Source organism: Lissotriton helveticus, chromosome 5_1 (genome assembly GCF_964261635.1).
Source record: "Lissotriton helveticus chromosome 5_1, aLisHel1.1, whole genome shotgun sequence".
Classification (NCBI taxonomy): Eukaryota; Metazoa; Chordata; class Amphibia; order Caudata; family Salamandridae; genus Lissotriton; species Lissotriton helveticus.
In genome coordinates, this window is record NC_136065.1 from 1431141493 (window position 1) to 1431162614 (window position 21122).

Sequence of the window (21122 nt, forward strand, 5' to 3'; positions counted from 1 at the left end):
TCTGTTCGGTGTCCTTGTCATTGGTGGTTGGCCTGCGAATTGCATATCCTGATGAGCCTGTGTTCAGTCGTACGGTGCGTATTTGTGAGCCTTGAACTGTTTACCATGGGTGATGCCTGCACTACTGTAGCAGAGGGACCCAATGCACCCTTCAGCACGGACCGTGTCGTTACGATTGTATTGGGGCGCTGCTGGGGCCTCTCAAGCAGGGGCAGCGGGTGTCCTGTGTTGTGGTGGGCAGCTATGTTGATCCCCCATACTTTAAGGAGACCTTGCTCCTTAAAGATTTTGTTGACAATTTCAGGGGAGGTCCATATAGCTTTTGTCGCCTCATTCCCATCTAATCTGTCTGTTCTTATGAATTCTATGGACAGAAGGTCCACTGAAGATAAGTCCTTAAGTGCTGGTATGGTGCTGAGTAGCCGTAGTAAGTTCCCTCTATTCAGGATATCAAATGGGCCCTTTGATTGGCACTCAGGAATAAAGAGAATGCTGGTAGAGTGATCCTTTGGATAATACAGCGGAGGGATTAGCTGATTATTCGGGGCTTGAGGACTTAAATTGTTGCGGTCAGAGTGAGGCAGGATTCCAATGGGATTCTCTCCAAAGGTGAATGTTGTTGAAACGGGCACAGTAAAATCTGTGATAATACTAGCTCTGGTGGGTAAAGACTTAGTTTGAGGGCTCGGGAGCCGTGGATCCGCCAGCTCTTGGGGACGGAAGCTTGCACAGGTGGGCATGGATGAGTCATCACGTGCACGATACGAGTTTTGAGTTGGCTGTACTGTTACAGGATCAGATGTCTGAGGGGCTTTCCTTAGTCACATTGCAGAGACAATGTTTATTAGACTTATGTTGGGATCCAGTTCTACCATCGGATAAAACTCTGCCATCCTCCAACATAGAAGCAGTAAGACTTGCTTTTGCGGGTACCCCATTGGGGGAAAGTCCGGGGGCCATAGGTAGTGGATCCTTTCTGATAGGGCTTACTGCGTTAGGACTCCCGGCCAACTGTTCGGATTTTTTTCTTGGTTGAAAGAGTGGATAGACTTCTGGTATACTTATTAATGTTTGATTTTTCCGGCCTTTCCTTTTCAGCTGACGCCGCCCTTTCGCGTTGAGGGGTGGCTTGCTGGCGTTTGGAGGAGGAGAGGAACAAATTGCCATGGGGGCCGGTTCCAGTGGCAGACCCCCTGATGGCGGCTCTGGTGAGACTTTATCGGTGGTGCTCGCTGCAGTTGACCCTCCTATTAGTGCTACGTGAGAGTCTGTTCCGCCCGGGTTGGTGCACTGGGGCCTTGCGTTTGTCCCTTTTGGCAGCCCTTCTAATAGGCAGGATACTATTTCTGGAAGTGCTGCAAGTTTGTCAATAATGGGACCGCAACTATACGCCAGCTTTGCCTCCTGCTGAGCCCTACTGATTAGCAAGTTTAACTGGTCGAGTTTGTCGTCTATCCGCCCTACAAAGACAGCAAGAGTGTCTAGTAGAGGCAGCTGCAGGTCCATTTTGTCTGATTGGAAATGGTGAGTATCAACAGTTTGTTGCATAGTGTTGAGCAGGATGTCCCACGTATTTGACACTTCTGTTGCTTGTGAACTTTTTTGTGGCCCCATGTCGGTGTCCCTTTTGTTGGGAGTTGAAGACAGTGAGGAGTTCGGCAAGGAGGTTGAATTTGAGAGGGCACCCTCCTGAATTGGACCCAGTCTAAAGGCCTGGATATTATTTGATGGTACCACCTTTGGTGAAGCTGGATTCATGCGCGTAGGTGAAATGTATGTGGCAACTAGATCGGCCCATTCTTGCGAGCCCAAATAAGTTGTGTTGGCGAGGCCGTCGCTCCCTAGGTTTGGTCTGTTTGGCCAGTCCTCTTTACTGTGATCTAGCTGGTCTTTTACTGCACCTTCTAGGGGCTGTGAGTGGGATCTTATATTATCCGTTTGGGCCGGATGGCTTTTATCTACAGTCGGCAAGTTGTTTGGGTTGCCTGCATCATCACTGCTCAGGGCTTCTTGCCGTTGATTGAACTCCATACCGCTGCTGGTGAAAGAATTGTGCGTGAAACGATTATGTGTTTGACTTGATGCACATGGGGATAAGGCTTCTGGTGCCAGGGTGGCGTTTGGTACCATGACAGAGGAAGGTAGATGGAAGACAGACGTTGCCCCCCAGTCTCCTGCTGGCGAAGGTGATGGTCTGCAAGTGGCCTTGTTGGAGAGCTCGCGATCGACCAGGGCCCCAGCTGCCCCTGCTGTTACTGGACTCAAAGCCGGTTGACTGACCGATGTGGGAGAGTGAGATGAAGTGCAGCTGGCTTGCTGCGGAGGTTGAACAAGAAGCGGGTCCCCCGGGGATAGGGGAAGAAGTGAATCCTGTAGTCCCTGAATTTTCCCACTGGCCGAGAAAATAGTGGAAAAAGGATGTTTCATGAAATTAAATTTTGATGTGATTTTTGGCTGTCGTAGGTTGGGACGAGAGATCGCAGCCGGCGAGACTCCATCGCTGGACACTCGAGGTTCTCCAGGTTCTCCTTGAGTCACTGCCCAACTCTCGCTAACTTCTTTGACGTTTTCTGTATCGCTGATGCTTGATGTGGTCTCCAGCTTTGCCTTTGACTTAGTTTTTGATTTGAGTTTCGGCTTATTTTCCAGGTGGACCCTTTTCTTGCCTGACCTCATGTTGAATTTGCTGAGCCTCTGCGGTGCTGTCAAAGGTAGTTGCGCACCACTCCCAGTGATGTGAGGGGAATAGGGGGTCAGATTGTCGTGGTGCTGGGTATCTTGTGAGACGATTGACTTTGTCCCTGCTTGCTGCCCAACTTACTGTGCAAGGACTTTGCTCGCTAAGCTAAGTCCCAAGGACTGAGATTGAGGCTTGAGGCTAAGGCTGAGGCTGAGGCTGAGGCTGAGCTGGGGGACTAGGGACTAGGGGGCTGGGCTTACAGGCCTGACCTGAGCGCCTGGCTCACGGCTAGCACAGCTAGCTGGCAGGGTGGGACATGAGTCGTTCCGTCCGAGTTGGTAAATTTGCGAGCCACAGAGAACTGATGAAGCTGTAACCGGCTGTAGTAATTTGATGGCTAGCAGGTTTTGGTCTAGAGCAAGGTGGGAGTGGAACGTTGTGGAATGTCAGTAGGTGGGGGGATTAAGAGAAAGCAGTAACCTCCCCTTTTAGCTGGTGATTTGCTGGTTTCCCGCTGTGGTGTTATGAAAGGTTCACAGCCCCTGCTGCCTTTTCCGTGGGTCGCAGCCGGTGTCTCCGTGGGACTCAGCGGGTCTCAGTGTGGTTTCACGGTTCGTGGGAGTTGCGGCACGCCTTCCCTCACCTTCCTGATGCCCGTCACCCGGTTTCCGGTTCCAGTTCCAGTACTGATCCCAGGCTCATCTGCTACTGCTGCTGCTGTAACACCCCCGAGTCACAGAGTCGCAGAGGAGGGCACTCAGTTGAGTTTTAAGTTACTCTAGGCGCTCGCGGACATCCAACAGTCACTTATGCTTATACCCCCGCAGGAGGCTCGTGGTAGATGCTAGGGAGCCCTCAGCTTGCAGGGGCCAAATCGTGACGAGCCGGACCGAGCCGGGCCGAGACCAGAGCCGGGGCTGGAGCCGGACCCCTCTCCCCCCACCCCCTTGGCTCACGCGGCTCAACTGTGTGCGGCTTCCAATGCACAGGAGCCGCGGAGAAGGAGGTGCTGCCGTGAGCCTCTGCGGCTCGGTGGTCCCGGTGAGCAGAGCGGGTGCAGAATGGATACAGGTGCGGGAGGCGTGGGTGGGTGAGCTTCCCACAGGCTACCGCAGGCAGCTCCAGTAGTTCAACAAACACCGGCAGGGGGTTCAGGCAGCCATTCCCCACGGCGGCGGGAAGGAGCGATGGAAATGCCGGTCAGCCATGCTGCTTAACGCTGTAAGATTCTACTCGGAATGGCGTTCGTTCGTTCAGCTCTCTGGCGCTCTCTGGCGGCTCCTGCTACAGATTCAACAGTATTACTAGAAGGATAAAATGAAAGGGCTTTGGCATTAACACTTGAAAGCGCTGTAGGGGATGAACTGTCTGAGCCAATACTGGATGCCAGACAGGAAGTTATACTACAGGTTATACTCGAAGCCAGTGGGTTTGCTACTGAAAAAACACTGAGGTGGTTCTGCTTATTCTTTTGTTCGTTAATTTTCTGAGCATTCTCTGTAGGCAGGCACTTGTGAGGGTTTGCCTGGGAGAGAAGGGCGGCAACCGTAGATCAGGTGTGATGATAGAAAAAGACTGCCGGGGGCTAATACGCCATTGTCAGCTCTCGGGCGCTCTGAGGCATGGGCAGGCATGGGCAGTTTGAGTAGTTTTTCGGCGTCCTCCTGCTGCTCGCAGCGCTCCTCCTCGCGCCTCCTCCGTTGTGCTGCCTGCTCCGTGCTGCGATCAGAGTGAAACCACGGTTTTGGGAGTATCTGAAGGTGAGTTCGGGGGGCCGATGACAGGGGAACAAGCGGAGCACACAGGGCGGAGACGCGGGCTTTCCAGAGTATGTTCAGGCCCCCCCGCCGCGGGCACCCACTTGCTGAGACTGAGAGAGTGCAAATTAAGAAAAACTGTAGAAGTGCACCATATTTACAAGCACGTTGTATTAGTTTAGTGAACAGTATATAAGAGTGTCGAAATTATAGAGTGAAGGTACATAATAGTGTTTAATTAGAATAGAATACTTATATAGAGTGTGAAAAGCTAAATGTAGAAGTGTTCAGAGATGTTAGAATGATGTTGAAATCTCATGTTATGTGGCTGTTGTAAGGGAAAATGTAATTCTGCTAAACGTGGAAATGTGTAGGCCACAAGGCAGTTCAGAAAGAGTACAAGAAACTGATGTATTTCCACATAATCTGGATTTTAATGTTATTATGATTCAAGTATTTCTGAACCTAGGACTGATATACATGTTTTATAGACGTTTATATAATCATTGTGTGTAATAAATTAGAATATCGTTTAAACTAAAGAAATTAAATGTTTTGTAGAAGTGCATAGGTCCGTTTCATGGAATCCTATCAGGCCTGAATAGATAAAGTCATTTCGTTTGATCTGCATGTGCTCGTTAGAGAAAAGTCGTGTTAGGCACAGGACGCCGAGCCTGTTACATGGTTTACGACTTAAAGATATGGTGGAGGCCGGAATTTGGGGCCTACAGAGAAAGTGTCTTTTGCAGGTGCGAGGGGGTTTTATCAGGAAAGTGATGAATAGACTTTTGTTCAAGAGAGCCTGGCACAGGCCTGGAGGAGTCTTCAGGAATTTCCTGGGGGTACCGTCTTGCCGTAGAGGAGCCTGGGAAGCAAGGTCAACGCTAACGATGGGCCTAGAAGGAGTACCAGCATGGAAGTTGCCGCCAGAACCAACACCACGTGAGGGGCGTCTTTGGGGGCGTTTCTAATGTAAATGTGATTTTGTATTAGGGACAGCACCCCTGGGTGGAGACAAGGCAGATGATCTGAGGAACCTAAGAGAGCGGATGGGTAGGCAGATAGGGAACTGCGAGACATAGACTTTGAAACAAAACTAAGGGAAGTGCGTGATCTTCTTTGGAAGTCACCACTGCTGACACCTTTTTAGGTTAAGATCTTGCTAAGTAGGGATGTCACATGCAGCCTGATTCATGTACGGGCCGTTTTGCGTGTCCCTAATAGCGATTAATAGCGACTCGCTATTGAGGAAACGCAAAACGGCATTCATGTACTTTTCGGGGAAAAAATAGCGACTCGCACGCGGGCGCTAAAGCCGTTAGCGACCTACAAAAAAGGCAGAAAAATCGCTATTTCCGGCTACCTGCGATCGGGATTGCGACTCGCAATCCCGATCGCACGGGATAGTGACTCGCAATCCTGATCGCATCGGGATAGCGACTCGCAATCCCGTGAGATCGGGATTGCGACTCGCAATCCCGATCGCACGGGATAGCGACTCGCAATCCCGATCGCACGGGATAGCGAGTCGCAATCCCGTGCGATCGGGAATGCGAGTCGCAATCTCGCGGGATCTGGAAAACGGGAAGACGCATTCCGAGCACCGTGATGACATCACAACCAGGAAGCAGCCAAATCCCACCCCCAAACACCACAGTGACGCTATCAGTCGAGTGTTCACGACGGAAAGCTGCCGCTAAACCGCCGTTAGCGACTCCCGACCCCGCCGAAATAGCGACCGCAATGTCCGACGAACCTCAGCCAGGCCCCAGCAACAGCGCTGGCCGCAAGCGCAAACTGAAATTCTCCGAGCAGGAGCTGGAGAACCTTATAGAAGGGGTGGTGGCCAACCACGACCAGCTGTTTGGTGCCAACTCCCGGAGGGTCCCAGAGCAGGAGAAGCGGAGGATCTGGGTGGGGATTGCCTCCAGCGTGAACTCTGTGGGCGTTGCGGACAGGTCTCTGGAGGAGCTGAAAAAGCGGTGGTACGACCTCCGAGGGCGTGCCAAGGAGAGGGTGGCGGAGCGCCTTGGTGAGGCATCAGGCACCGGAGGTGGTGGACCGACTGTCCCACCCAACACCCCCCTGGAGGACCAGGTAGAGGACACCTTGGAGAGGGAGGCGTGTGTTGGCGTGACCCCTCTGGACTCCTCCCGCCCCACCCAAGACACCCAAGGTAAGTGGCATGCGACTGCGACCCTGTCCCCTATGACCGCCCCTGACCAAATAGGCTCACTCATTGGCCCTTAGTCATGCCTATGTTGTGCATCAGGAAATGCCCTGAAGCATTGTGGGAGACGTAGTATGTCCACAATGTAGTAGTACCACAATGCGGCCAGAAAGGTTCCAAAGTGCGCAAATACACAGCCACCCAGGGAATGACACCCAGCATGCATGTAACATCTGCACGTCTGACAGTCACATGCACCTAATGAGTATCCACTTACCCTCACAGGTGCGGGTGATAGCAGTGACAGCGAGAGGCTGCTGATTGATGAGGAGGCCCAGGAGGAGGAATCCCTACCTGATACCCAGCCACCAGCCCCTGCGGCAGCGCCAACACCAGCAGCCAGGCCCCCCACCTTACCTGCTGCAACATCTGCAGGCCCACCGGCTGCCAAGGCCAGGCCCCCCGCCTTACCTGCTGCAACATCTGCAGGCCCACCGGCTGCCAAGGCCAGGCCCCCGCCTTACCTGCTGCAACATCTGCAGGCCCACCGGCTGCCAGAGCCAGGCACCCCACCAATGTGCCTCCAGTGCCTGCCGCACCTGCAACACCAGCTGCTACAACACCTGCAGCACGTCCAACAAGATCTGGGCCAGCCACATCCGCTACACAGCGGCCCAACAGCAGGAGGGGCAATGGGCATCTCCATGCCTGCATGAGCTTGGAGCGGCGCATGCTCCGAATACACCAGCGCCAGTCGCAGCAGCAAGGAGCCATCCAGCTCCAGCTGCATAAGATTGGCCGCAATGTGGCGGGAGTCGGCGAGCGGATGGACCGCATGACGGCGGCCATGGACCGCATGACGGCGGCTATGGAGGACAATACTGCAGCGCTGGTGAAGCACCGCAGTGTTGCAAGCAGGCGCCACCACCAGCTGCTGAGCCGGCTGTCCACCTATAGTCGCTCCAATTATGTGTCAGCAAATGCCACCACCCAGCTGGCGCGGCGCTCGTTGACCCAGCAGCACCAACTGGTCCAGTGCTGCGAGGACATTACCCGGGTGCTGGAGCACTTGACCACCGCCGTCACCGCACTGCATGCACCTGTGCTACCGGCCATTGTGGGGGGAGACGATGCGAGTGAGGGTGCCTCGAGTGTCAGCAGCCACTCTGCCACGCAGGCCCCCCCACCTAGGCGCAGCACCAGGGCTACGCCTGGTACAGCTGCCCAGGATGAGGAAGAGCCTCACAGGCGCCTGGGAATTGTGTGCCGGAGGCGCCAATGACATTGTGTCAGGGACACAGGCGCAGGCTGAAGCTAAGCCTGCCATGAACCGTCTCATGCAGTATGCAGGAATACTGCATTTTGTAAATAGTTGTTACCATGACCCTTTTTTCTTGTGAATCAAACAAATACATTTATTTTGCTGCACACATTCGCCTTGTGTAATCATTACATTTTGCATGCAATTGTGATATGTGGGGTGGGGGAAGGGGGTGGGCTAGAAATTGTTAGCTGTGATGTGGTTGCGACGTCTGTGGCCTTCAGCTGGGTTCTCCCCGCGTGCATGGTGCGCATGTGCTGGTGGCCGGTCGTCCCCCTCAGATTCACTGCCTGATATGTCAACTGGTATCCGGCGCTTGGTTGCAATGTTATGAAGCATTGCACAGACAGCCACAATGCGGCAGCACGCTGCAGGACTGTAATACATGGCCCCACCTGTCTTGTGCAGTATACGGAACCTGCTCTTGAGCAGGCCAAATGTCCTTTCAATACAGTTCCTTGTCCGGATGTGCGCAACATTGTAGCGGCGTTGCTGAGGTGTGGCAGGGTTGAGGTAAGGGGTCAGGAGGTATTCCCGTAGGGCGTAGCCACTGTCACCTGAATGAGAGGAGCAGATGTTGATTGCCTGTGCAGCGCAGTTACTTCATAGCAATGTGACATTGTCGACAAAGTGTACTTACCAAGTAGGTGTCCTTCCCCAAACTCTCCCCTGATCAGTCGTGTGTGGAGTCCGCTGTGCCTGAAGATAAAGGAGTCATGGGTACTCCCTGGGTACTGGGCCACAATGTCAGTGATGATGGTCTTGGCATTGCAGACCATCTGTATGTTGAGGGAGTGGTAGGACTTCCTGTTGCGGTACATATACTCCGTGCCAGCTGGTGGGCAGATGGCGACGTGGGTACAGTCTATGCAGCCGAGGACATGGGGAAAATGGGCAACATTATAAAATTGTAGTTTTGTCAGGTCCAATTCCTGTTGGCTCGTGGGAAATGTGATGTGCCGGTGGAGCTGGCTGAGCATGGCGTCAACAAAAGTGTGGAGGCAGCGTGACATGGTGGGCTGGGATATCCCCCCAGCAGCGGCTACTATGCCCTGGAAACTGCCGGAGGCCAGGAGGTGCAGGCTGCACAGTACCTGCACATGTGTGGGCACAGAATAGTTTCGCCTTGTTGGGTGCTGCATGATGGGGTCGAGTTCTTGTATCAGCCAGGTGATCATTTCCCCATTCAGCCTGTATTTTGCATAAATCTGTTCTCTGGTTTGGCCCAGCAAGGTGACCCGCTGCCGGTAAATCCTTGCCTGCCTCATGCGTCTCCTCCGTGCTGCTCGCTGTAGCCTTCGCCGCCTCACCACCATGTACATCCCAGGCATTGTGGAACGCCTAATGCTGCTGCTCAATGTCCTTATGTGTGATTGGTCAGGCCTGGACCTGTTGGTGAATGGCTAACAGTTTTTCAAATTTTGGTTAATCATGGCTTTTATGGTTACCACCTGCTTTGAGTTGTCCTTAAATTGCGCCGCGCAAACGTGCGATTTAGCGCTTTTTCGCTAATGTATTTCTTTCATGAATGCCGATTGAGACAATATTGCGTTTCGCTATTGATTTTGCAGATTCCGTGGTTGGTCGCTATTTCCGTATCGCTATTGCTCGACTTCCCGGAGTCTGCGACTATTACAGCGTAATCGCTATTCCGATCGCTATTATTTTTTAGCGATTTCGCTATTTCGTACTTGAATGCCGATTCCGTGTTTTGCACCCGCAATTGCGTTTTCGCAGCCATTGCGGGCGCTATTTCGCTTCATGAATCAGGCTGTTAGTCTAGTGTAGGGACAGTCTAACCTGATTTCTTTCCTTTCTGTAAATGACTCACAAGCTACAGCTTGTGTTTATCCTCGTAACTTTGATAATTCTAGAATTTGTTTTGGTGATATTCTTCTGCCGACTAAGAGCATTTAGAAAATTCATGTTTGTATTGATACCCGTATATCTTTTGAATCTTATTTTGAGATGTCTGTATCTCCAGTTAAGTTTGGCTTTGTAATAAACTTTTAAACTTTTAAGCTTGAGTGGTTCTTTAGAGTGGAGTAGGTCTTTAACTGATTAACTTAGTAGTGGATTGCCTTTTACTCAATGACAGGTACCAACGGTTCAGTCGACCTGAGTTGGGATCTAGATCTATAACTGTAGACCAAAAATCCCGCGTTAACAAGACCGCCACCAGAAGTTCAGGCGACCGCGCTTGCCTCAAGGGCTCGGGTGCTCAGGGCGGGGTTGCCGATGCTCACCGTCCGTCCTTAATCTTCTCCCCCGCCTGCTCTCCTTACTTTTGAATTGTAGCTCCACGAGGGGAGGGTTGATGAAAGAGGTGTCTCTAGGTTTTCGGTGATGCTGCGGTAACGGGTGCGCCGATGGGAATCCTCCGCTGCTGCTGCTATCCTGAGGTGGATCAATGATGTTGTGTATTTGATTGTAGTAATGTACACAATTGTTTGCCCCCACCAAGTGGGCACACAAATGCAAACTGAAACGTACAAAACATGTATCCTTCTGTGATTCATATACTGTTGCATGTTGATTTGAAAAAAACTTTAATAAATACTATTCCCCCAAAAAAAGTGAACTGCCCTAAATGTCAGAAATAGGGCTCAACACCATTTGAGCATTTTGCTGTTAAGGGATTAAAGTCATGTATGTGCATTAACAAGTTGTGATTTTATAATTCATGCACAGTAACTGTTTTCAGAGGAGAGCTAACACGGATGCATGTTAAAGATCTTTTTGCATTTTGAAAGGCTGCAAAAATATAAAATAGTTTGTTGTTCATGTTTATCATTGGGATTATCTAGGATGCAACATTCTTGATCATGTCCAGGAAGAGAACAAGCATTTGCAATGCAATAGGTCTCGCAGCATTAAAGTTTGAGTTACTGGCATTGTAAATGACAATGCTTTGCATTAATTTTTTTCTTTAATTTGCAATTGGTATATAAACATTGTTTGTGAATGGTTAGCTGTTGCTTATGCTAAGCAAAGTTGGCAGTAATATAGAGTGCTAGTCTTGCTTGTTGTAAGCATTGCCTAACTGATGCAACCTCCCTTGGGATGTGAGGAAGTGTAATTGGTTTTGGTTTGTATCCGAGTCTAAATTATTTGTAGTGCTTCCTAACAAGTTCCCAAATCTTGCCCCCGTCACATAAAGCACATCTGATCGCCGGCGCCAACCTTGTGGAATCCCACCAGCTGCTGGGGAATTTCCAATCCAGTGGAATTCGGAAAAGATTCAAAGCCCTAGCATTATGACACCGCGGTTGGCGCACAAGGGTTATGCTTGTTGGAAGATGCCATTTGAGCTTGTTCCCTGTGATGCTGCATTCGTAAGCAGGGCCTAGTCATGTCGGGAGGGTGGAATGGTGAAGTGTTAATGCTTTGTGGCTAGCATGTACCCGCCTAAAAAGAACCACCCCCTCTGTCAACACCATGCGACTCATAGACTGTGCCCCCATGGCAAAACTGACCAACCCCTGTCCAGCAGTTTACCTATTCGTAATGTTATAGTAATCAGTCAAATATAAGGTCAGAATAAAATATGAATTGTACCTTAACTAGGATAGTCATTCCAGAAAGGGTAACTAAAGGTTCCTTCATGCTCAGAGCAGATTAGAACGCATGTCTTGCCCGCGGATTAGCTTCCTACTTTGGACTAGGCCTGGGCTGTAAATTCTGTTACGCTTGCAGAATTTGGGTAATTTCGCTTTCCGCAGAGAATGCGGAATTGCCAAAAATTCTGCGATCCTCAGCTTCGCAGAATTTTTAGCTTGTTCGCACTTTCAAAATGCGTGTTCGCAAGATATTGCTCGCCGAGCACACAAACAGCTTTCACAAACAGGTAAATAGCATCGCGGACGGGCGGAACAAGCAATTCCGTGTGTTCGCTGAACATTTGCGTGCTTGCGGAGATATTTCACCATTTTGTGGAGCTTTGCGGAGCTTTGCGTAGCACGCCTATGCAAATTCCACCCACCCCTACTCTGGACCGACCCTAACTCTGCTCGCCTCAGGATATCTGACCTGGTATTTGCCCAATTACTATGACATAACGTCCCACCTTCGACTGAATTGTGTCTCAGCAGTCACGGATGAAGGAAGGCAAGACATCAATCAATTGTTACCTGTAGCGCTGTGAAGTCTCTGCTAGTCACATGCCAGCACTATTAAAAACATTGAAACACACGTATACGCATATGAAGTGCACAAACAATCCAAGTGGCCGCCACCATGTTCTGTAATATTAACTAATAAACTATTTTTCACTAGTGGCTACACCAGTTTTACCAGCGGTCCTTTCAGTGCCCACTAGCAAGAACTTCCTTGGCCGCTGCTGCCTGCCCTCTGGACGTGTGCACATCAAAACCCCCAGTGAGTCACGGGCACGCGCAGTGTTTACTCTTTCGACTCAGGTCATGTGCAGCCGCTAAGTACTACTTTTAATCTCCCCTGATTTCCTGAAGCCGGGCGCTTGAGTCACCGCGCCTCACAGGCCCCTGCGCCCGAGCCAGCCCCGGGAGCAATCTTTGAAAAGATGAAAAAGGCCCAATTGCTTCCTTTATCGCATCTGAGAATGCGTTTGGAAGCGGGCCTTGAACAGAGCCCCCGCGCTTCTCACAGCTCCCGTTTATGGATCTGCGTGTGTCAGGGCACTGTGAGAGTCTGTGTAGCGCCGCGCTTCAGAGCGCCCTGAAACCCACGGTGTACCTGCTGCCCACAGAGAAGAGAGCGGTCTTTGAGAGGACAGTCCAGACAGATTTCATGCAGACGCCAATTGTGCAATCCACGCTCCATGGCCCCTGCACTGTAAATAAAATCTTTTGAGCTTAAAAGCGTTATTTTAATCTGTATGTCGACTCCCCACAAGTATTATTGTTCTGCCCCAGGCCTGGATGTATGCTCTGCGTTGCGCAGTCTGGCCTCCACGCACCGGTGATATTATGATGGTCGCCTCGTCGTCCTTATGATTTACAGGCCGTGGCGGGCGGCTGCAGCATGGCCGGCAGGCCGAGTCCACGCACCAGCGTTCCTCTTCAAAGCCCCTCGGCAGCTGTGGGCCAGCCTGTCCCGACGAAATGCGAATATCCAACAGGTGGCTGTGACAGGGGAGAGAGGCGGCCATGCCGCAGCTGCAGGTGCTCGCGTTTACCAGCCTACCCCGCGAACCCTGTGAAAACAGAGATGGCCCTGGAAGATTCCACAGCTCGGTCCCCTGGGATGCGGCAGCCACGACCAAGGGTATTAAAATTCCATAAACAGCAGGCCATACCGCGTGAAATGAAGGATGTGGCTTGAGGAAGCTCTCTGGAGCAGTGGCACGCTGCCCACAGTGGAAGGCCAACTGAAAACAAGTGACTGTGCTTGAAGGCAGAAACCTGGCGGACACACGGACGAGCACCCCCTCCGACTCTTATGGCATTGTTCAAGTTTGTGGTGAGCGCAACGTTTACACAGTGTGTATGCAGACAAAATTAGTGTGTGTGTGGGGGAGGGGAGCGGTGTGTGTGTCTCTGGTGTGCGTGCGTGCATGTGCGCTCGTGTGTGTGTGTCTCTGTGTGTGCGCATGCGTGTGAGAAAGCAGGGGGAGGTGTGGCTGTGTGTGTTAGAGCTTCCCAGGAGACAGGAGATGTGCACAAGCGCGCGGCCCGCTCCGATCCCATTTCTGAAGATGCGCGTGGCCATCTCTTGTCTCCTGGGAAGCTGAGCCTGTGACTATAGGTCTCTGGCGAGACCGCGCTTTCGTGCGGTAATCGCCACGAGACCTAAAAACTACTCTTTATTGTTTATCGCGGAAAAAAACATTTTACCAACAAATGGAATGCTATTATCATTCACTCACATAAATTTGGTAACGGTGTACACCATTCTAGGCACTACAAAGTTCTTCTAGGGCTAAGGGATGAACATAGGTTGCACCTCCCGAAGTGTACAAGAGAACCCCACTCATAATTTAGAGGAGACCAGTTCCTGTTGAATGGCATATTCTCCTGCCTAACAGCCCCTACTTCTGTGTTTAATTCACTAAGGTATGTATTGATTACTAGGACGATTGTCTCAAAGGGTACATGTAAAAGATCCTTGCTGCTGAGGCAGGAATGATTGTGGGTTTTTCAATTTGTAAAAGAAGCAAATGTACGTGATTAGGTATAATGCAAGGGCAGAGTGGCTTTTGACAAAAAGCATTGCTAATGTTTCTCCATCTCTAGCTAATCCATGCCATTCACTTGGTAGCCCTCCTAGGATAGGTAGAGCTTTCTTCATTTGATTAGTTCTGGCAGACCTCATGTCAGCACAACACACAATGTGTAACTTGGAGAAAGGGGCTTTGAGTCCAGTGATGTTGGAACGATTTTGGGTGCTGACTTTCAGTGACATAACACAAATATTATAGTCATTAGTCAAGCTGGTATTAGTGAGCATAGCAAGGATCCTAGATTTTCAATAATTGAAAAGTAATTGTGTCTTGAATCTTCAAAAGTGCACATTTATGCATCTTTTATGCCCTCATATATTCAGGTCCCAGGCCCAGCTCTCCCCATACTTTTGCATTGCTCTTATTCCTATCCTCTCCTTGCTTTTCCCTCATTTTGACTGCTTTCTCCTTGCTTTTCCCCCCGTGTTTTGAGTGTGCTCTCCTTGTTTCCCCTCATTTTCTCTGCTTTCTCCATATACTTTTACCCTGTTTTTAGTGCTTTCTTTTTTGAGTACCTTCTCTTTGCTTTTCCATTGTTTTCACTGATTTCTCCTTACTTTTTCCCCTGTTTTTGAGTGCCATCTCCTCACTTTTCTCTCCTTTTCACTGCTTTCTCCTTTCTTTTCCCCCCATTTTTGAGTGCCTTCTCCTTGCTTCACCATCATTTTCACTGCTTTCTCTTTGCTTTTCTCCATTTTTTGAGCGCCTTCTCCTCACTGTTCCCTAATTTTCACTGCTTTCTCCTAATTTCCCCTTGTTTTAGGGCTCGGCCTCTGCCAATGCGCAAGCATTGCAGATGTCGAGACATATTATGGCTTATCCAGAGCTTAACTAAACGGGCGATTTGATGCTGTGCCCGTGAAAAAGCTCGTGCACAGCATCAAAGCCACCAGCCTCCCTCCACAAGCTTACCCCAGCGTGCGCTCTGGCATTTCTCCTCCCCTAATTATTCACTGCCCACGGCCAGCCGGCACATCAAAGGCTGCTGCTCCCCCTGCGTCTCGTCACCCTTACTCTCACCTTTTCTTCCCTTCTTGCCTCTCACCGCCCCCCCCACTCCCCACCACAGCAATGCCGAGGGCTTGTCTGCCTTCTCCCAGACTCGTTTACTTAACGTTCCCTGGCCTGCACACTAAACTTTCCCTAGCTATGATGCCTGGGACTTCATTCCGCTTTTTTTTTTTTACAATGCATTTACCAATGCTTGTTTTTTTTATTTGCGGCCTTGCATTTCTATCTACCCCTCCTTCCTCTGTCCCTCCCTCCCTCTCGCTCAGCGCCGAGGCCGAGCCCCTGGCACAGCTTTGCAACAGAGGCCCTCGGCAACAGGGAGAGTCGATTTACACAGGCAGCAATGCAGCCTCTAGACTCTGCAGCCTGGGCCTACATACAAACAGGCAACCATGGACACGAAGAAACGACATAGCAAAAATATATCAATCTAACCATGGAGACTTTATGGCCACCATTTGCACGGCTCCAGGCAAATACCAGATCAGGCCTCTTTTGCTGTTAAACGATTGACAGTTATTACCCAAATCAATTAACTCTTGTTTTGTAGATCACGAAAGCCTTGGCTGCCCCTGCCAGAGCACAATTCCCATACAGAGCAACAACGCCTATGCTCATTTGATCTCTCATTCAGTGAGGTTTTTCTTCCCAGTCTCAAACATAACTTTGCCATACATGCAGACGCATGCTTGGATGATGTCCGCTTTTCGGTGATTTTCGCCATCCTACAAAGCACCATGCTTCTAAAGACTTCAATATGGGTAACTATTTTTGCAAACCTGCAACACCTTCCTAAAGAGGTTTAGTCCTCATTGAATGTATGTGATGAAATCAACCTCATTCGCGAGGCAACAAAAAGGTTGACATTAATACACAGGTCCCGTGATGCAAATTGAAGAAGAAAACAAGCATTGAAAATGCAATAGGTCTCGCAATAACGCGAGTCTGAACTATTAGCATTGTAAATGATTATGCCCTTTATTTTTGCGTTCTGGTTTTTGGAACATAAATAAAAGGCTTTGCCATTTACAAGGCCTATAGCTTACATTTGCGTTAAAACGAGACCTATTGCATTGCAATGGTGGTGGTGCTGCTGAGTTTTCTCTGAATCTGCATCCACAATCTGCACCCGTGTGTGAGTGGCGTTGCGTGTGTGAGTGGCGTTGCGTGTGTGAGTGGCGCTGCGTGTGTGAGTGGCGTTGCGTGTGTGAGTGGCGTTGCGTGTGTCAGTGGCGTTGCGCGTGTCAGTGGCGTTGCGCGTGTGAGTGGCGTTGCGCGTGTGAGTGGCGTTGCGTGTGTGAGTGGCGTTGCGTGTGTGAGTGGCGTTGCGTGTGTGAGTGGCGTTGCGTGTGTGAGTGGCGTTGCGTGGCTGAGTGGCGTTGCGTGGCTGAGTGGCGTTGCGTGGCTGAGTGGCGTTGCGTGTGTGAGTGGCGTTGCGTGTGTGAGTGGCGTTGCGTGTGTGAGTGGCGTTGCATGTGTGAGTGGCGTTGTGTGTGTGAGTGGCGTTGCGTGTGTGAGTGGCGTTGTGTGGGTGAGTGGCGTTGCGTGGGTGAGTTGTGTTGCGTGTGTGAGTGGTGTTGCTTGGGTGAGTGGCGTTGCGTGGATGAGTGGCGTTGCGTGGATGAGTGGGGTTGCGTGGATGAGTATGAGTGGGGTTGCGTGGATGAGTGGCGTTGCGTGTGTGAGTGGTGTTGCTTGGGTGAGTGGCGTTGCGTGGGTGAGTGTGGTGTTGCGTGGATGATAGTGGGCTTGCGTGGGTGTGAGTGGCGTTGTGTGTCTGTAAGTGTTGCTGTGTGGGTGAAAGTGGCACAGAGCCTTTGATGTGACATTTCAGGTGCAGAGCATGAGATTGATGCAAGGAGCAGGCATGGGAAACAAAACCTTCCTGATGTGAGAGACGATAACGGGTGAATATGCATAGGAGGAGAATACAGGTATATGGCATGTGAAGATATCAGGTGGAAAGATTGGGTAGGGAAGATAATAGGTTCAGGGCTTGCAAGGCATGAGTAGAGTAAAGCATGACAAAATGGTGCAAGGCATGAAAAGAAACTAATGCCAGGTGTGGAAATTGAGGAGTAAAAATAACGATACGGCATGAGATGTCCAGCAAGAGAATATAAAATGTGTGCCAAATTCAGGTGGCATGGGTAGGTAATCTAGTTCAAGCAACTGTGATATAAGTGACATCACAGGCTTTGGTGTGCAAGGCTAGCGAAGGGCCGTCACTGATGTAAGGCTTAGGAAGAGAACATAAAACGTCGAAAACAAGGACAGCGAACAAGATAGCTGTCTGACCGTAGCTGATCCGAAAGTTGCCTTGTTTGCTATGATTACAAGTGCAAAGAATGTCCCGAGAAGGTAGGGAGTGCAAGGCATGATACAGGAAATTATGTGTGCCTTAAACCATGGTAATGTAAGCAAACTGATACAAGTTGATCGGCCGGGAAGCGGCCAGGAAACACAAGTACGGCCGGCCACATAATTAGGGGAGGAGAAGCCGCACAGCACACGCTGGGAGAAGCCCTTTGATGTGCTGTGCGCCCGCGATGCGCGCTCTGTGCTGGGGGAGGGGGGAGGGCCATTAGGACCAGGAACAGATGGCCATGAAAGTGTATGGGCCAAATGCGCGTGCCTGTACGTGCACTCGAAGAAAACGCCACGGAAAAAAGCGGTGGTTTGACTATCCGATGGAGCACTTGAATTCTCCCCCATTTCCCATTGCTTCGCAATGGAAAAGGACGAGACCTAAAAAACAGCCCTTCTTCCCATTCACTCCAGACATCTCCATTCGCACCTCTGCATTATCTTCCTAGAGAACAACCACCAGAGACGAGTTGTTCCCAAATAAAACGCAGTGACTGCTACTTGAGGCCCTGAAATTAGAAGTGTGCACAATGCAGTTTCTGGGATCGGACATTAGCAAAACTGATTTAAATATGCCTCAAGTTGTAACAGGTAGAACAATGATGAAAATTAAAGCCAGTTCACAAGAGAAGCAACATTCCAGTTTTCACTCGCACAGCCACCACACAGCTCCACCGATGCACCCACCACACAGCTCCACCGATGCAGCCACCACACAGCTCCACCGAGGCACCCACCACACAGCTCCACCGATGCACCCACCACACAGCTCCACCGATGCACCCACCACACAGCTCCACCGATGCACCCACCACACAGCTCCACTGATGCAGCCACCACACAGCTCCACCGATGCAGCCACCACCCAGCTCCACCGATGCACCCACCACACAGCTCCACCGATGCAGCCACCACACAGCTCCACCGATGCAGCCACCACACAGCTCCACCGACACAGCTCCACTGATGCAGCCACCACCCAGCTCCACCGATGCACCCACCACACAGCTCCACGACACAGCTCCACCGATGCACCCACCTCACAGCTCCACCGATGCAGCCACCACACAGCTCAACCGACACAGCACCACCGATGCACCCACCACCCAGCTCCACCGATGCAGCCACCACACAGCTCAACCGACACAGCACCACCGATGCACCCACCACCCAGCTCCACCGATGCACCCACCACACAGCTCCACTGACACAGCTCCACCGATGCACCCACCACACAGCTCCACCGATGCACCCACCACACAGCTCCACCGAGGCACCAACCATACAGCTCCACCGAAGGCACACAGCTCCACCAAGGCACCCACCACACAGCTCTACCATGCCCCCACCACACAGCTCCACCGATGCACCCACCACACAGCTCCACAGATGCACCCACCACACAGCTCCACCGATGCAACCACTAAGCTCGACCGACACAGCTCCACCGATGCAACCACCACACAGCTCCACTGAGGCACCCACCACACAGCTCCATCGAGGCACCCACCACACAGCCCTACCGATGCACCCACCACACATTTCCACCGATGCACCCACCACACAGCTCCACCGATGCACCCACCACACAGCTCCACCGACACAGCTCCACCGATGCACCCACCACACAGCTCCACCGATGCACCCACCACACAGCTCCACCGATGCAGCCACCACACAGCTCCACCGACACTGCTCCACCGATGCACCCACCACCCAGCTCCACCGATGCACCCACCACACAGCTCCACCGATGCAGCCACCACAAAGCTCCACCGACACAGCTCCACCGATGCACCCACCACCCAGCTCCACCGATGCACCCACTACACAGCTCCACCGACACGGCTCCACCGATGCACCCACCACACAGCTCCACCAATGCACCCACCACACAGCTCCACCGATGCTGCCACCACACAGCTCTACCGACACAGCTCCACCGATGCACCCACCACCCAGCTCCACCGATGCAGCCACCACACAGCTCCACCGATGCAGCCACCACAAAGCTCCACCGACACAGCTCCACCGATGCACCCACCACCCAGCTCCACCGATGCACCCACTACACAGCTCCACCGACACAGCTCCACCGATGCACCCACCACACAGCTCCACCAATGCACCCACCACACAGCTCCACCGATGCTGCCACCACACAGCTCTACCGACACAGCTCCACCGATGCACCCACCACCCAGCTCCACCGATGCAGCCACCACACAGCTCCACCGATGCAGCCACCACACAGCTCCACCGACACAGCTCCACCGATGCACCCACCACCCAGCTCCACCGATGCACCCACCACACAGCTCCACCGACACAGCTCCACCGATGCACCCACCTCACAGCTCCACCGATGCAGCCACCACACAGCTCAACCGACACAGCACCACCGATGCACCCACCACCCAGCTCCACCGATACAGCCACCACACAGCTCAACCGACACAGCACCACCGATGCACCCACCACCCAGCTCCACCGATGCAGCCACCACACAGCTCAACGGACACAGCTCCACCGATGCACCCACCACACAGCTCCACCGAGGCACCAACCATACAGCTCCACCGAAGGCACCCACCACACAGCTCTACCATGCCCCCACCACACAGCTCCACCGATGCACCCACCACACAGCTCCACAGATGCACCCACCACACAGCTCCACTGATGCACCCACTAAGCTCCGCCGACACAGCTCCACCGATGCACCCACCACACAGCTCCACTGAGGCACCCACCACACAGCTCCACGGAGGCACCCACCACACAGCCCTACCGATGCACCCACCACACATTTCCACCGATGCACCCACCACACAGCTCCACCGATGCACCCTCCACACAGCTCCACCGACACAGCTCCACCGATGCACCCACCACACAGCTCCACCGATGCAGCCACCGCACAGCTCCACCGATGCAGCCACCACACAGCTCCACCGACACAGCTCCACCGATGCACCCACTACCCAGCTCCACCGATGCACACACCACACAGCTCCACCGACACAGCTCCACCGATGCACCCACCACACAGCTCCACCGATGCACCCACCACACAGCTCCACCGAGGCACCCACCATACAAATCCACCAAGGCACCCACCACACAGCTCCACAGATGCATCCACCACACAGCTCCAACGAGGCACCCACCACACAGCTCCACCGAGGCACCCACCACACAGCTCCACAGATGCACCCACCACACAGCTCCACCGAAGCACCCACCACACAGCTCCACCGATGCACCCACCACACAGCTCTGCCGATGCACCCACCACACAACTCCGCCGAGGCACCCACCACACAGCTCCAACGATGCACCCACCATACAGCTCCACCGATGCTCCAACTAAGCTCCACCAATGCACCCACCACACAGCTCCACCAATGCACCCACTAAGCTCCACCGATGCACACACCACACAGCTCCACCGACACAGCTCCACCGATGCACCCACCACACAGCTCCACCGATGCACCCACCGCACAGCTCCACCGATGCAGCCACCACACAGCTCCACCGACACAGCTCCACCGATGCACCCACCACCCAGCTCCACCGATGCACACACCACACAGCTCCACCGACACAGCTCC